Consider the following 15479-nt stretch of genomic DNA (forward strand, 5'->3'; position numbering starts at 1 on the left):
TGGACTCGGAGCTGATAGACTCGAAAGCCAGCTGAAGGGTTTAATGAGTGTGGTGGTTTGGAGCTATATGTACCCCAGAGAAACAGGTTCTTAACTCTTATCCATTCCTGTGGGTTGTAAGTAGGACCTTTTGATGAGGCTACTTCAGTTAAGATGTGTCCTACCTCATTCAGGATGGGTCTTAATCCTATTACTGGAGTCCTTTATAAAAGAATGAAATGCAGACAAAAAGACAGAAAGCCATAGAAGCAAGAAGCTGAAATCAATGAAGCCTGGGAGAGAAGGGAGGCCAGCAGACACTGCCATGTGCCTTGCCATGTAGCAGAGGAGCCAAGGATCACCTGCAGCTGGTCATCATCTTGATATCTTGGTTTGGACACCTCCATGGCCTCAAAAGTGTAAGCTAATACATTCCCATTATTTAAGCCAACCCATTTCATGGTATTTGCTAGAGCAGCCTAGGAAGCTAAAACAATGAATATTGCCCTTTTCCCAGAAACCAAATATCCCGGAAATGTGATTGGTGGCCAGAAGTGGGATGAACACAGCCCTGAGCACCTGGACGTTTCTCCCTGCCTGGTTCTCAGGAAGGTGAATTAGCCCTGCAGAGTAGGAAAGCCAGGTCCCCACCCCACTCCTTCTTATGCTCCCCTGGGGTTCAGCCTCTACCAACACGGCCTTGCAAGTCCCCATGTTTCAATTCCCAAAGCAGGACTTCTAAGCCTTTCCCCACTCTTGCTCCCAATTGGCATTTATGAGCTAAACTTTGGACAAAAACCACTTCTACCCATTCACATTCTTTGAGAGAGGGCGAGAGAGTGTATGTCTGTGTGTGTCTGTGTGTGGGTGTCCACTTCCTCCAAGTTACACAAGTTTGACATTTGTCCTAGGAAACAAAGAACAAAGCAGAAATTAAATAGGAACTGTAACCCCAAATTGGGGGTGGGGGAGAGACTCTAACCTGTTTTTTCCTCAAAAGAAAAATAGTTCTTTTCTGTGGGTTGCCTGGAAACTGAGAGGTTTCCAACATCAGCTCCTGCTCTCCCCGCCGGGCAGCGGATTATCTTTCTGCTGAGCTTGCTGAACCATTATTTATCACCTGCCAAGATTGATTACTCACCCTGGGACAATGACAGCCCTTCCTTTCTCCTGTTAATTACTGTCATCATTAATATCCATGTCACTAATTAGTATTCATTCACATTGAAACTCCTTCCTTGTGATCATATCCGCCACCTCCCACCCCCTCCGGCCCCCAGCCTGCACCCCAACTCCAATCTTCAGCACCATTGTCTGGGTTTCTATCCCTTTGGGCTTTATGTGCTCAGTGCCTGGCCTAATTGTTCATCTCCAGTCTATTAGGCCCCTGTTTTGGTTCACAGGGTTAACGTGTTCACATTGTCTTTTTTTTTTTTTTTTTTTAATAAAATGAGTAAAGTCACAAAAGTCCCTTGCCTTTTTTCCCCAGTACTATGGGGTCTATGGATATGGGTTTCTTGTCACTTGTGCAGCTGCCATCACAGTCACTTTTCTCATCTGGGGAATGGCGTGACAGGTGCAAGCTGAGCCACTGACCCTCGCTGGCCTGGATCTGCCCTTGATCTGCAGCAGTGTTCACCCCACGGCCATCCCTCACATGCATGGGTGCTGTTTGGTGGGCTTGAGCAAACAACCACAGCCAGGGGCTGATGGCCATTCCTGCCCTCCTGGTGTGGGTTATTTCAGGCTTCCTCAGACTAAGCCAGGAGTGGTAAGCCTCAAGCCTGTGGCAGCAAGTAAACTGTTGCTTGTTCAGCCCCAGGAACAAGTAAGGAAGAGATGTCTGTCATAATAGGTCCTTTAAAAGGCCTACAGTCATTGCATGTAGAATCAGCCAAGAAGAGTCCAAATAACCAACAAGAGAAACTAATCTTTATTTTTCTCTCTGCTCTTTCTTTCCTTCCTTCTTTCCTTCCTCCTGCCAACCCCAATCATTCTTTCCTTCCTGTTCTAAAAAGAATTTGAAGCAGATTATTTTTCTGTTCTACCTAAAGCACTACCTTTTGTTACCACCGTTGGATTCTGGTTATCCTAGTAAGCTGCTATAGTGTTTGCAATACTTCTAAGGCAACTTCCACAACAGTTCCGGATACCAACTGCAAATATTGTGGTAACTCAATTCAACAAACATAATCTCAGACTGGAGAGGGCAGCTGCATGCCACACTCCTCACCAAGTGCCATGTGCAGGCCAACGCCAGGGTGGCCACCTTTCCTGAGGGCCAGTTGTGTACCAGGCCAGAGCTGGGTACCTGACCCCTGTCATCACATATCATCCTAACAATAATTCAGCAAAACAGAACAGTTACACATGCTATGGGTTCAACCTTGGCTCCCACAAAGATGGTTCAAGTCCAAATCCCCTATCCTGTGGGTATGAAACTGTTTGCAAATGGGATCTTCGAAGATGTTACCAGTTAAGGTGAGGCCAAACTAAATCGGATGTCCTTAATCCGATGTGACTGGGGTCCTCATAGGCAGGGGACATTTGGACACAGGAGCAGTAGTAGCAGAAGGAGACACATGGCCGTGTGATGGAGGTGGAGATCGGGTTATGAATGGCCAGCCAGCCACCACCAGAATGCTACAGATGTCAAAGAAAAAATAACCTGTAGATGTCTTGATTTTGGACTTCTAGCCTCCATAATGGAGAGACAATAAATTCCTGTTGTTTAAGCCAGCTGGTCTGAGGTATTTGTTGTAGCAGCCCTAGCAAACTAAGACAATACCCATTTTAAAGATCAGGCCCAGAGAGGTCAATGACCGCATAACTAGTACCTATTGGAGCCAGGATTGGAATCCAGGTACTCTTATGCCAAATATCATTTCTACTATACTATTTTCCCTTTCTTATCTCTGGATAACTTCCAAGTAGTATACAGAAAAAAAAAAAAAAAATGAAAAAGTGATACTCTGTGCTCAAATTTTTCTTCTGAAGCAGAAGTGTTAATTTAGTGATAATAATTACCACCGTTATTAGCTAATGAACTAGTAATTTATTGAGCCCTTTCTATATTCCAGGCTTTGGAATGATCCTACCCTAACAGCCTAGGATGTAGATAGATTATTATTATTTCCATTTTGCAGATGAATGAAAGGATACTCTAATTAGGGCAGTCTTTACAGTTTTAGACCTTTTTCATGCCTTAATTGAAACAAGCAAAAAAATTCAACAATTAGCTAGCAGAGAAAGCTTAATGTGAGAGGAAATGTTACACTGGATTTTGGAAGGTGGATGAGAAGGAAATGCAGGTGGAAGAAACAGAGTGATGAAAAGTTTGGCAGCATTTTTGAATATTATTGTTTGCTTGATTGGCTTGAGTCTTTCCAAGGCAACCGTGACAAATTCAACAGATTTTAACTTGCTTACCGTGCATATGAAGCAATATCAGTGATTATAAAGTCAGACAGCCTTGAATTCAACCCATGGAGTATCACTTACAAAATGCGTGACCCTGTGCAGTCTCTTAACCATCACCCTCCCCAACCCCCATTTCTTCATTGGCAACTGGGGGAAGTACCCTCTACTTAAGGATTAACTAAGATCATATACACAAAGCCCTCTGCACGAAGACTGGCTCAGGGTCCTGCTGAAACCACCAGCTTGTTATCAGGCCACTAACCTGCTCTGTGTGTTCATGTCTTCATTTGAAAATGAGGGCAATTGTAACAATATCTGCCACACAAGTTGGGAGGTTCAAGGAAATGCTGTATGTGCGATGTCGGCACAGTGCACGACACACAGTAAACCTTCAAGAAACGTTAGCTACTGGCAGGGTCCGGGTTTTGGGGACCTCCTATTGGAACCACAAGTCTGAGCCATATGCATGACTGGGAGAAATAGCAGCTACTTGGAATTCTTGTGTTATTCATCTGCTTTTTCACTTTAGGCGTTAGAGGATTGCACAATGTCTTCTGATGCTTTTAGGAAGGGATCTGCTGATGGACAGTTTGTTGGGTGGAACAAAAGGGGAATCAAAGGAGGGAACTGCAGCAGGCAAAATTTGGAAGCTTGGTGAGGCCTCATTCAGGGAGCGGGGACCCCTGTCTGGCAGCTTTTCTGGCTCTGCTTCTCTGGATGTACATTTCCTGAGAGGTCAGGGTGGAAAGCTAATCAGGTACTCTCAGCCCACTGTAATTCATTTGAAGGAAACGGAGGTTTTGCGTCTATGTGCTCAGGTCCCTGGCCATCCTTACACCTTCTTCTCCCTTCCCTCTCTCCCCTTCTGCCACATGGTGGGTTTTTCCGTTCCCAGAAGGCACCATGCTCCATCCCTCCACGCCACCGTTGCAGATGCTGTCCCCTAGGCCTGTAAAGCTCTCCCCTTTCCAAACTCCACCTCTACGCCTAGCTCACTCCTGCACATCTTTGGCCCCAACTTCCTCAGGGGTTCCTTCCCTCTGGAGAACTTATCTCAGTTTGGAATCAGACATCCATGACATGATTATTTGATCGATGCTGCCTCTCCCTCTAAACTACAGCCCTGAGCAAGCACAGACTTTGCTATACTGTCATATCCCTGGCATGTAGCAGAAGCCTGGCATATAGTTGGGGCTTAATAAATGCTTACTGATCAATAATTACATTCAAATATATATCATATGATATCTATCCAGCCATATGTGCATATTCATTGTACTTTTACATTTTCCTCAATTTTTTGTGGTTTGTGAAAACCTTACCACAAACCAGTGCCGGATCTTGGATGGGCATTTTGCAACAATCGATTTAGATGAAAGGTGGGTTTTTTCATTCATTGACTTTTTTTTTCTCTCAAAGAACACCTCTTTTCTTGTAAAAAAAAAAACAAAAAAAAAGCTAAACAAACCAAAAAAACCTCAACAGATGTGTGCTTTAAAAAATGCTAGGCAACATTTCAAAGCCTTCCTTTTTCCCTTATTAAACATTGGCTGTCACCTGGAAGATAGAGTGTAGAAGAAAAGGTAGACTCATTAACTCTTCCTCAGGGTTGAAAGACACCCTGCCCCTCCAATCTCTGCAGCCTGTCCCTGCTGCTTCCAGGCTGTGATTTTGAAACCACCTTTTAACTGGCTTTGGTCCAACATGGGATTTTCCCTTCTTAACAGAAAGTCCCCTGAGTCATTCTGACTTGATTTTGAGCCGGTTGGAAGAATTAAATCCACACTCAGAGAATATGATTTGGACCCAGGCATCACCTCCAAAGCCAGCCCTAAACCAGGGACACCAGGACCACCTCCCTGGGGACATCTCCCCGGCCAGGCACATCGCCTTGTCAGCTTCCACTGGTGCGTGGCAACTGCGCCCCTCAGTGACCCATGTCCCACACAGCAGGAAAGTCCATCGGTAGGGAAAATACTGGGGGTTCTCCCTGCTGCCCTCCCCCACCCCCAAATTCTGTTCTTTCCCAGTCTCTGAAATCTAAAGCCTCCCTGCGCATTATGAAAAATAATAGGGGGCAGGAGACCAGGCGAGGTTACTACCAACTCATAAATCAAGCAGGAGGCATGGAGGGTTGTGGCAAGGTGTCTGCGATGGGCTCCCCAGTTTATCTCACCCAAGCCCCCACGCTTGATTCACAACCTCATAACCCTCCTGCGTCCGAATCCTAAGTCTTATATCTAATTGTCAGCAGCCGAGCACATGATTTGCAAGAGGATGCCAGCAGCCGCAGACGTGGGGGTGGAGGAGAGATTAGTTTTGTCAATCAAAAGCGTCCAGGGCGAGGTGGAAAGCACTCGGGATTTGATTAAACAATTAGCTTACTAAAGGGAAGGCTGAATATGGTTATGCTGATTGGGCCCCAGTGCAGGGAAACGGGGGCTCCTGGCTGTCGTGGGGGTAGCCCCGGCTCCGTGAGTGTGGAGGCTACTGATGACAACCTTCCACTCAATCCGAAGAAATGAAAAACAAATAAGCACAATGCTGCTTTGGGGCGAACAGTGATCTGATGCCAGGTCCTCAGTGGCACCCCACAGAGGGCACTAGGAGTGTTTCATGTCTGCTGAGTGTTCCGGAAGAGCCGGAGAGAGCCATGGGGCCCCAGATGCTTTATTGCCTCCCAGTGCTGTCTAATGTTCATCTCATTTGTGCAAATTTGAATCTGAAACATGGTTCGTGAACATCTTATATTTAGATTAATCATGGGGCTAAGGCTTTCTTGAAGGAAGCAGGAGAGGAGAGCAAAGAGGTGTCCTTTAAGATGCTCGGGTCAGCAGGCTGCCGTTGCTTACCTGGAATCTGATCAGCCTGACTACACTAATGGAGAAATAATACTGATAAAAGTTCCACAGCATGTTGTAAGGTTTAATTAAAGTCTACAAAGCATGCTGGCAAACTGCTGCCACCTTGGAGGGGGGCCGAGGTGTGCACAGCAGTGTGTGTGAGACAGCCAGGCCTCAAGCAGAGTCTGGGATACACAGATTCATGATCCAAAGATTTTTATTGGCATTGCACTAATTCCAGCTCCCCCACCCCAGAGTCTGCCTCTCAGCCTTTCTCAGAGAACAATTCCTGCTTGGTGGAAAGGACCTGGTCTTTGTAATCAGGCAGACTTGGCTTCAAATTCCAGCTCTGCCACCTGCTAGTGTGTTACCTTGGGTGAGGTACTTGCTGCTTTGAGCCCTGGCTGCCTCCTGCACAAAATGGGGCCAATCACAGGATCTGCCTCAGAAGGTTGTTGCAAGGGTCAGGAGGAGGAAATGTAGGTAAAGACCTCCAGCCTGCTCCCTAACATCTGTTGGACACACCACCGAATGCTGGGGACCCTCCTAACCTTTCCTTCTGTGACTCAAACACACCCCCTAACATGTTATCATGTCTTTCTCCTCCCCTGTCCCTGGTCCAATACTCTGCAGGCTTCCAGGACAGCTCAGAGATTGGTCTAGCCTGGCTCTTTCAAGCTTCTCCATTTCATGTTTCATTTAAATAGATGAGAACATCCTTGTAGAGTCAGTCTCAATGGTCTTGGGACTTCTCCATCAGGACTCCCAGATCAATTGCCAGTTCTTGAAGCAAAACATGAGAACAGCTTCTAGGTGTCTTCTTCTCTACCCCACCCCAGCTTCAGACAAGGCCCCGGCATCGCTGCTTCTGCAGCAGCCAGGAGGTGTACCGCCTGGGTGGGAATCTGGGAACTTCTCCCACCAGCTCTGTGGCCTCAGCATGGTGCCTTGCCCTTTCCAAGCTTCAGTTTACTCGTCCATAGGATATGACGGAAGCACAATCTGACAGGATGAGCCTGAGGATAGTGTCTGTAAAGGATTCAGCACTGAGAGTTTCAGCACATAGTATGTGATCAGTAAATGCTGGCTCTTTTATTATTGTTGCTACAACTACCAACTTGAACACTTTCCGTCATTCACCTGCAGTGATGAATCAGACAGGGGAGCTGGCCTTAAACAAACAGGGGCACTAGACAGTTGTAAGAGCTATGGTTGGAGTATTTTTGGGGCGCTACGGGGCTGCAGAGGAGGGAATGTTTAATTCTACCTGACCTGGTGTCAGGAAAAGATGTGCAGAGAAGGAGGCTTTCGGATCAATGTGAAACAGTGAGAAAAGATTGACTGAGGAAGTAAGTACTGGGTGCAGAGTCAAGGACTCTCACAGAGCAGCCCACTAACGGGAACTGTGACATCTAACATTATATTCAGGTCAAGGTGGGTTGAACAGCAAATCATCATGAAAGGGAAAGAAGTCCTAGAAGCACCGTGCCGGATACCAGACCTGATCAGAAAATGTCCCAGGATTAAGAGCTAGAAGGAAATGATCTCAGAGTTGCTTAGCAATGAGCTCGTACTTCCCCAGGAACAGTAGGCAGGCCTCCCTCCATCCCTGTCCCCAACCTGGGCCTCCTGGCCTCTCCCGCGTTGCTGTGAGTGCTGCCTGCAGTCTGCCTCCAGTAGTCTATAGGACTGGGAGCGGGGGCGTCGGGCAGCCCCTACACCTCCACTGTCTTGGATCCCTGCCTAGTGGCCTTGCCAGCTGTTATGGGTTCAGTTGTGCCCCCCATGTTCAAGTCCTATTTGGTAACTGAGTCTTGAAGATGTGACTGGTTAAGATGAGGCCAAACTGGATTAGGGTGGGTCCCCACGCAATATGACCAGTGTCCTTAGAAGAAGAGGAACATCTGGACACAGGAACAGACGGCTATGAGGGGAGAAGGCCATGTGATGGCAGAAGCAGAGACTGAGCTGCTGCAGCTGTGAACCAAAGGATGCCAACGATTGCCAGCAAGCCGGAGGCTAGGAAGAGGCAGGGAAGGATTCTCTGTGAGACAATGACATTCTGTTGTTTTAAGCCACCTAGTTTGTGGTGCTTAGCTGGGGCAGCCCCAGAAAACTAAGACCCTGTGGCTTCAGGCATCTCTTGGGTGCACTGCCACCCACCAAGGACAGGGCAGGGAGCTGGGCGCAAGGAGGCAGACAGGTGCTGATGACCACACAACAGAAGCAGTGTCAGGAGCAGCAGGCCAGACAAGAGGCCTGGGTGTCCTGTCCTGCTGGGGGCTGGTGAGAGCCCTGGGTAACAACGGGGCCAGTGGGATGGTGCGCCGGGAGCAGGTGTGAATGAGAAGGGAGAGGGGAGTGGGGACCAGACCAAGGGTCTTTAGGGGCAGGACTGCAACATAATTTATGGGGCCTGGTGCAAAATGTTTTTGTTCAAAACAAAACACAGGGTTTCTTGTTAAAAAATTATTAAAAATTTCAAGATGGTGACTGTGAAGCATTAAACCAAGTGCAGGACACTTCTAGGCAAGGGGCCCTGTGTGACTGCACAGGTAGCACTCCCACAAAGCCGGCTCTGCCTGTGGACCACACTAAGGAGGAGGGACTCACTGTGAGGGCTGCAGGGAACCAGGGAAGTTTTTTGAGCTAAGAGAGATAAGATCTGATTTACATTAGCTTTAGCTGCTCTCCTCACTACACTACACCTGGATGATATGTGACCCTCTCCTCTCTGCACGAGTGGCTTGATTCATTTTCCTAGACTATCTCACTCAGCATGTCCCTCCCTTGCACCTGCAACGCCATCCTGCCCCCAAGGCAGGCAGCCCTGGGACCCAGATGGGGACACTGCGTCCAGAGCCTGGGAGGGGCCACAGTGCCACTGTCTGAACTAGGATGTCCCGACATGACATGAAGGTGTCAGCTTTGACGCATGTTTAAGAGGAAATTTTCAAGGTCACAGACATGTGTTTAATTTGCTATGATTACGATCTTCATGCATCTTTTTATGAAAGTGGTGCAATGACAAGGTATACAACTGACCACCCAATGCAGTGTATTTTAACAGGGTTAGACTTTGATTTGTACTATGGTGGGGAAGCTTTTTCTGCAGAGCAGCCACAATCTTTTACTTGTCCCTATTGTGGAAAAATGGGCTATGCAGAGACATCTCTTCAAGAACATGTTACTTCTGAACATGCAGAAACATCCACAGACATGATTTGCCCAATCTCTGCAGCGTTACCTGGAGGTGATCCTTATCATGTCATGGACGACTTTGCAGCTCAGCTTACACTCGAGCTCAGAGCCCCTAGAGATTTAGACGAATCAAGTGATGTTCGACATGTATGTGGAATGTTTCACCCTGGCTGAATCACAGGAGGTCCTTGTGCTTGTAGATAAAGCATGCATTTTACTAGCAGCTCTACCGCTGGACTTCCTTCTCCAAGTTCATATTCTCCAAGCAGTAGGGAAGCCATGGATCCTACGGCTGCGCTCTTATCTCAGTTAATGGGAGTGAGACGTTCTGCAGGAAGACAGCTTAATTCTTCCAGTCCTTCTGCTTCTCAGTTCCAGCAACTGCAGATGCAGCTGCAGCTAGAACGGCAGCATGCCCGGGCAGCACGGCAACAACAGAGACTGCACATGACGCAAGCCGGTGCACTAACGCAAGCAGCGTCACCACTACAATCACGCAATCCACAGCAACAACCAACACAGCTAACACAGAGAGCAGTCAGTAAACTCTCCAGAATCCACAATGATTTCTTTTGAGGTTGAATGACCCTAAAGGTCTGAAACAGAGCGCCTTTCCATGGGAAGCAAGTGTGCAGACCACAGCCTGTTTGTCCAAGGGCTCCTTCTGTCCAGTTTAGTGCCCGAAGGGAGCTTGTCCTCAGACAAGAATGAATTGCGGGGAGAGGGCAGATTTTGGTGCTATGGGCTGTGTAAACATTATGCCTTTAGAGGTTGCCTTAGGAAATCTAAATTTAAAAGAGTGATAAAGGAAATGAGCCTCCACCACCTCCTCTTTGATATTCCCAGACAATGTCCTCTGTGCTCTATTTGCCAGTGAAAGTGGACAACCAAAAAAAAAAAATAAAGTGCAGGGGCTCCCACTCCCTACCCAGACACTCAAGCACTCAAGGCCCATTGTAATCTGCCCTCACCTGATGTAGTTAACCAAATATCAACAGAGGCCACGAGCTGAATCTCAGAGAGATGATGTATCACCCAAGGGCAAACAGCAGATACAGGAGGGCAAGCAGGAACTGGAAACCAGATCTCCCTGAGACCCGCCCACTTTGACCCTTGGCCCTGGAAGAGGGCAAAGTCCCAGAGTGCACAGAACTGTGCATACAGTAGGTACTCAATAGGTGCCCACATGTCAGTGAGCTCCTTCTGGGGTCCCCGGATGCAGGCCAGCAGTTAGTGTCCTGCCTGACTCCCCACTCCCTCACCCCTAGCTTCGGGCATTCACCAAACTCCACCTCACACCCGGCCATGTCCTGCCCACAGGCACACTGAGTTTGGCCTGTGCAGTGGTTTTTCTTTTTATATTAGAGAATTTGTGGGTTTACAGAAAATACAGGTATTCCCATGCACCACCCTGTTACTAACACCTTGCATTTTTGTGGAACATTTGTTCTAGTTGATGAAAGTGCATGTTAAAATTGTACTATTAACTATAGTCCATGGTTTAACTTAGGGTTCACTGTTTGTGTACTGTAGTTCCATGGATTTTTTTTTTTATTCTAGTTACATACACACTACATAAAATTTCCCCTTTTTACCACATTCGAATATATAATTCAGGCTGCAGTTTAAGACTCACTCTCCTGCCTTTTCTGGTTTCTGCAGGCCAGGGTGTTAGGCCAATATCACACTGTCACACTGGGAGAGGGAGGGCACCAAGGGGAAGGGGAAGAGGACTCTGGGGCCTGAGCCTTCTTCACCGCCTCAGTCTCCTGGTTCAATCCTCTGTCATCTTCCTGATGGACAAGGCACCCTACTCCTTCACACCTCTGCGAATGCTTCCCTGTCCTACCTCAGCAGCAGAGGCTATACATGTACACACTTACACCCCCTCATACACACTCACCCACACAGAGGTGGCACATGCTCCATTCACACATGCACTCATACTCACACATTCAAACCCATTCATTTATACCCATACACATTCACAGACTTGGCAGACATGCAACTCAAAGAAACACTCACACATATTCACACACACTCATACACACTCGGACCCATACAAATGCAACACTCTCAACTCACACAGGCACTTGAGACAGGATAGAATAGGGCATCAAGGCTGTGGCTCCTGGTCTTCTATTCGGCTTCAAAAGAGTTAATGCAAACCTGAAAAGCTTCAACTGCAGACTTCATGGAGCCAAAACTTCCCCTAAAGCTCTGAAGCTTCCCCAAACCATAAACTTTTATAAAATCATGGGCCCAAAGCAAATTCTCAGTTAATGACAAAAAGCATGGGGTCATAAAGGTTGTTAAACATCTGCCCAAAGACAAATTTTAGATATGCATGGGCAGGTCACAAGTGCTCATCACTGTGATAACTAGCCCATCCTACAACAAAAAGGACACCAGCTATTCAAAGAAGATCACAGTAAAACTTTCCTATATAACAAGCCAACCCACTCCCACTTGGTGCATGCTTCTCCTTGAACATGCCCACATTATCTCTTCAACATGTATCTTTCTCTTTTTCTTTAATAAACTTTACTACTTATTCCTACTGGCCTCTTTCATCTCTGAATTCTTTCCATGGCAAGAATCCCAAACCTGGAACAGGGTTCTGCCTGGCACTGTTGCCAACAGGGTGCCAGTTACACACTCACACCCACAAATTTGCACTCACTCAGACATCCTCACACACATACATAGATGCAACACACACTAAACTTACCCATGTATTCACACTCACTCTCACACACACCTACCCTTGTATTTCACAGGCTTCTAATTGCTTCTGTTAATTGTCTCTCACCCCTAAAATCCTGGAAAAGGATAAAAAGAAGCTCAAGTTAGGAACAAATTTGGAGGAAAGAACTGTTTTTCTCTGTTAGAAACCTAACTAATAAGAAGTACAGGTTGAATCTCAATATCTCATACATGCTCAGCTGCTAAGAGTTTATATGCTAGAAATAACCTTGACTGCCTGTGAGCAGTACTGGAGAGAGAAAAAAAAAAGAGTCTCTGGACCCAGCCTGGGAAAGGGAGAAGAAAGTCCTTCAGCAAACTGCCATTCATTTTCAAGATGTTGAACACATTTTGTTTATCAAGCCTCTAGATGATTTTGGTCTCTTTGGTTAAATGGGTGATCTTAGAGCTGAGAGGCAGTAGGTTGGGATAGCAGATGGAAAAAGTAATGAAAGAAAGAAAAGCATAAATGCTGCAACCACAAAAGGCATACAGTGCTCTAGCGGTGAGGGTCCTGGCCGGCAGCAAACACTCTGGCAGGTGTGGACAGGGTAACAGGAAACCCACAAGGAATGGTGAAGGCCATAGAACTAGAGCAGCAGCCAGAGGGAACAGTTATGGGCACCCAGAGGAAGTGGTGGCTGCGGGGACCATGGGCATCACATTGGAGAGGGTGGCTGGCATGAACCGTGGCCTTAATGGAAGAACACAGTCACTGTCAGCCAGGCAATAATTATGGTGGCCTGTCCTCCTGCCCTCTGATCTCTGCCATCCATCACTTGAATCAATTGGTACCCAGAGGTCCAGGGAGCCTATTGATGCAGCCCACAGCCTCAGAGGATGCAGTGCCAGGTAAGAAGGGTGGAGAGTGGCTCCAGGGGGACAAATGGAGAGTTTCCGACATGGACAGGGGGGAGGGTCATCCATAAAGCATGGCTCAGGTGACTGCTATTATGTAGCATGCTTTACTTCGTGGAAATCGAGGGTTGAGAACTTGCTTTGATGTTCTAGTCACTGTAGTATTGATACTTTGCATCTCGCAGGAGACTTAAAGCTCACAAATAGTTCCCATGTGCATCACCATCACTGCACCATCACAATACACTTGAGACTTGGAACAGATGTCCCCATCTCACAGCTGGGGAAACTGAGGCTTGGGAGCCTAATGGTTTCTTCCTTCATTTATTCATTCAAAGAAACTTTGCTGAGCTCCCACTGTGACATTTACTCCAAGGTCTGACAGACAAGTGGGATCCTGTCTCGGGCCTCTGGAGGAAGGGCATTCCCTCAGAGGGACAGCTGATGCTAAAGCTCCAAGGTGAGAACGAGCCTGATTTGTCTTCAGAGCGGAGTGAAGGCTCATGTCACTGGAGACCAGTGACCCGGGACAGTGGGGATGAGCCTGATTCATCTCCAGAGTGGATCGAAGGTTCATGCCCTGGAGATGAGTGACCCGGGACAGTGGAGATGAGACTGGAGAGCAAGGTGGGCCTCAACCTGGAGGGCACCTTCAAATTTTATTTCAAGAGCAATGGTTAAGTAGGGAGGAATCTGACTTATATGCTTTTAAAATTTTTTTATTATGGAAAAATACATATAAAAAAATTTGCCATTTTAACCCTTTTTAAGCATATGATTTCAGTGGTATTAGTTACATTCATAATGTTGTGCAACCATCATGCTTCATGTTTTCCGGAGATCACTTCACTGCTTAATGGAGGATGGATTGCAGGGGGCAGGAGAAGGAGCAGGGAGACCAACTAGGAGCCATTCTTTAGTGGACTAGAGGAATCTTGCTGGCTGGCTAGAGTGGTGGAGTGAGATGGAGGGAAGTGAATGGATGGTGGCTGGGCTTTCTGGTCCTTTCCAAGGGATTGACATGGAGTGTGAGAAAAAGAGGAGTCAAGGTTGAGTTCTGGGTTTCTGGCTTACCTCCTGGGCTGGATGGTGGAGCTTAACTCACTGAGATGGGGAAGCAGGTTGGGAGGAAACCTGAGGTCACTGTGGTTCATATTTAGTCTGAGATATGGAGCAGCTGTCAAGAGGAGATGGTGAGCTGGTCACTGAACATATGGTCTGGACTTTGGAGGAAAGGGCAGGTTGGGGATATTTCTCATGAGTCATTGGTGTGTTGGAACAGATCTCAAGCAGGGAGGCTGGATGAGATCATCCAGAGAGAAAATGTGGAACCAAGCGCAGATAGTAAGGGAGCTTAGGCCTCTCCCTTCTCAATTTGAGCACCTTCCGTCACCTTCAAGGGCCTGAGCTTCACTCTTCTTCGACTTATCCTGTGACGATGGTGCTCCTTTCTCCTCTTCTCAGAAGAAAGCACGAAAAATGAGCTTAAACAACTGGACCCTTTGCCAGGTCCTCCTGGAATCCTGCCTATCGCCACCTCCCTTTTCCTACTCATGTCACAATTCGGGGAAAAAATCTGCACTGACAACCGTTTACAGCATCTGCCAGCTCTGCCCAATGACCAAGTCCCAAAGATAGGTAAGGATTTCTGTGTTCTCTTCTGATTTATAACCCATTTAAACTTGTTTCCTGGCCTTTCTTTCATTAAATTATAGCAGACTCCCTGAAAGCGTCTCATGCAACTCCAGAGCTGGCCTGCGGCCCAGCGATGCTGTGGAGACCCTGTCCCCGAGCAGACACAAATATCTCAGCCAGGAAGTGATTTCAAGCCTCAGACTCCCCCCACCAAGAGAAGACTTTGGTGTGGAATTGCATCCGGAGCCATGTGCCTTTCTAATGTGCAATCCTTGTGCACACAGATCTGCTCCAGACCAAGAGAAAATGGCTTTTGTTCAGAGAACACACTGAAAATATTCCCAAATAGGGAAACTTCATAACTAGGAAGAAGACAGAATAAGTGTAAAACCTGTCCACGCATTTATTCTTTCTAGCCCCATCCCCTCATTATTGCCCCTGCCTCAAGCACTGGCTGACTCCAAAATGGATTAGATTTGAGGCAGTGAATAATTAAAGGAGGTGCTAAAACTAATAAAGTGACTATGTCAGGATCCAGATAATGAATGGGGAGAGAGCCGTACTGGAAAACCCGGAGAAGGGTACCTGCAGTAATTGATCACATAACTTAGCTCATGATTCCTGACAATAAGGAGGGAAATAAAGCATATTGCACTCATCTCCTGGCCTGTCTCTCCATTAGTGTATACACCCCTTAAAGAGAGGGACCCCATCTCCTCTGCTCTGTATCCCCAATTCATTACAGAGGGCGTGGCACACCACAGATTTTCAATAAACATCTGATGAATATATTAAAGA

The 15479-nt window shown here is 47.0% G+C and overlaps 1 protein-coding gene and 1 pseudogene across 3 annotated transcripts in view; one reads left to right on the top strand and one right to left on the bottom strand.

The window, feature by feature from the left end:
- The window catches only part of RGS6 (regulator of G protein signaling 6), a 629792-nt gene that overhangs the window by 99560 nt on the left and 514753 nt on the right, over positions 1-15479 (bottom strand). The gene's annotated exons all lie outside the window — the stretch shown is intronic.
- Positions 9161-10280, top strand: LOC119531282 (annotated as a pseudogene).

This window comes from Choloepus didactylus, chromosome 4 (genome assembly GCF_015220235.1).
Source record: "Choloepus didactylus isolate mChoDid1 chromosome 4, mChoDid1.pri, whole genome shotgun sequence".
Classification (NCBI taxonomy): domain Eukaryota; kingdom Metazoa; phylum Chordata; class Mammalia; order Pilosa; family Megalonychidae; genus Choloepus; species Choloepus didactylus.